Below are 2,911 nucleotides of genomic sequence, written 5' to 3'. Positions count from 1 at the left end.
ATTTCAGATAACAGACCCCTATTCGCAAACGACCATTTTCAGCAGTTCACTCATGTCTCAAGCCCTCCTCTTTATCCACAAGCCAACAGGGAAGCAGAGCGAGCAATCCGCACTAGTAAGGACCTGATATCCAAGAATTCGGATTGGCATTTGGCTCACATGCAGTATCGGGCCACTCCCTCAGCCAAGGGATTCTCTCCAGCCAAATCCTTATGGGCCATCATTTAAAAACATACATTCCTCTGTTGCCTGCAAGCCTTCAGCAGAATATCACCTCCGCTGACCATAACACAGTGAGGGCGAAGAAGTTGAACTCCCAGGAGAAATAACACCAATGTTTCAATACCAGGCACAAATCAAAAGCTTTGCCATCTTTGGCACTGGACCAACAAGTCTAGATTCAGGACCAAAAAGCTGAAGACGTCATTCTCATTGTCTGGTACAATCTGAAGAAACAGAATAGCCCACATTGCACCAGACCACATGGTTCCGACGACATGAAATGTGGCCAATAGAATCCTAAACACTCCATATGCTCTGAAGGTATTGACCCACCCTAGGACCCACTCCCAGTCCTTCGACCCAGTGGAGCAGTAGCCAGAACACACCCGAGCAGAGTGGTGAAGGCTCCTCAGAGACTCAATCTGTAACTGGGGGATTTGGTGGGGGGTGTCGGGGAAAAGGGGACAGCAATACAATAGCTTAAAAACAAAGGACGTGTAACTAGTTAGAGATAGTTTTGTATTGTTGTTAAAAAGATAGTGTACTTGGGGGGAGGTGTAGTATAAAGGGAAAACAGAATAGATATGCTAATCTACGGAGCACATGATGATGTGGCACTAATGTCAGGCAGTATGCTAGGTACTGTAGGGAACAGACAAGCAGTCCTGAGGGGCTTCCTGATAACTCACTATGTGCATACTGTAAATAATGTAAATAAACTAGTTTTTAAATACCCAGATACCTCTGCGGCTCCTCCTACAATGCTGCCTAGCACCTTCTAAAGCAATTGATAGAGGATTTAAAATTATAAATGCATTGGACAGGATAGAATTGGAAAGAATTCAAAGCTAGGAATCATAATAAAAAATTGTTACTAAATCCAACAGGGAAATAAGGAGAAATCACAGAATTTTAACAGCACAGAAGGAGGCCATTCAGCCCATCGTGCCTGCACCAGCTTTCCAAATAAGCATTATGACCTAGTGCATTGCCCTGCCTTTTCCCCGTACCCCTGCACATTGTTTCTATTCAAATAATCATCTAAAGCCCTCTTGAATGCCTCAACACAGATAGTGGTTGGAACCAAATAAACAGGAAATGGTTGAGGCAATTATCTAAGATGCTTTCAAAAGGAAACTAGACTAGCACATGAGAGAAAAGAGAATAAAGATGTGGTGGAAGATTGAGATGAGGGGCTGAATATTCTGGGGAGTCAGACGTCTCGCCCTACTGCTCCCCCGCCACCTCCAGAAGCAAAGTTGGAGTGGAGCCAACCTGCTCCATGCCAGCTTGCTCTGCAGCCATAACGTGCTGTGGTTGGGCTAAGCAAAGGCCGGGTGGGACTTCTGCACCTCACTGGGGAGGAAGTCCTGCCCCCTGGAACTGCCGGCCAATTGGATTGGCTGGCAGTGCCAAGAGTGCATTAGTGAGCGCTGCTGGACTGCAAGAGGAGGAGGGAGAATGTTCAATGGATTCCACAGTTATATTCCAGACAGGGAGGGTTTGGGCAGATCGGTGGGGGGGGGGGGGGGTGGTGGTGGTAGGGGTGGGTTTAAGGCTACGGGCAGGTAGGAAGAAAGGGGAACTCTATCTTAGGGGGCCTGTCCCCTGATCAGGAAAGGGCAGCCCCCCAAGATAGAACCCCTCACTTCCTTCACGCTCTTTGAAGAAATTATTTTTAAAAGTGGCCTGCCCATTCCCACCCGACTGCCCATGTCAAATGTTTTATTGCATGGGCAGTGTATTATCAGAGCATAAGACTGGTAACAAGCCTAATTGGCCCTTGATTATCTATTTAGATATGACGGTTGGGCTGCTGACTTTGGCACCCGCCCACCCCATGTATTATGGAGGTGAGCTTGGGGGTGGGTGGGAAGGTAGTGGGGTGGACACCTGCCCTATTTTCCCTCTCCCCACCCACCGAGAAGATGCCCGGCAGGGGAAAATGAAATGCAGCCCAAGGTAAATGAAATGGGAGGATATTTGTCTGGAATATAAACACCCGCATAAGCTAGGTGGGCTGAAAGACCTCCTTCTTTGCTGTGTACTCTTTTAATTCTATGTAATTCCATGGAAGGAAGAGTTTCAATCAATTTGACAGTAAGAAAAACTATAAAAATAAACTTTCATGAGGAAAATAGATTACAGGTAGATCATGTGATTTGTTACCTTTTAGATCTGCTCAGAAACCAGAGTTCCGAGACCTTTTGCTCAAAGTTACATTACTCAGCTCAGAAATCTTACTACATGAAAAACATAAGAGTTTGTAGAGTTTGTCAAGCAGGATTGGCAAATCAGTTACATCCTACTAATCCCATTCAGCGTGCAATCATACAAAATAATTAATTGCTTCTTTGCACGAACAAAAAGTTCATATTGTTTGTGGCAAGTCAGAAAGTTAATTAAAGGATATGATGCGCTGTCCTCCAGTGCTTCCATTGCCATAGTAAAGACCAGCCGTGCCACTTTTCTTGCTCCGTTATCTTAAAACTTGGCCCTTGATAATTGGACATAACACCTTTGCAACTTTTTTCACTCTTATTTTACATGAGTAAGCTCAGTTACAGTTTAGAAGTTGTATTGCACCAAGACCTGTTAGAAATCTCAGTTACCTAAAATTTTGTAAAAATTTTGAGTTACAGTTCAAAAGGTGAATCTTGTCTATGGAAGGCAGTGTTAGATTCCTGCC

This window comes from Carcharodon carcharias, chromosome 10 (genome assembly GCF_017639515.1).
Source record: "Carcharodon carcharias isolate sCarCar2 chromosome 10, sCarCar2.pri, whole genome shotgun sequence".
Classification (NCBI taxonomy): domain Eukaryota; kingdom Metazoa; phylum Chordata; class Chondrichthyes; order Lamniformes; family Lamnidae; genus Carcharodon; species Carcharodon carcharias.
Note: the sequence above shows the minus strand (reverse complement) of the source record.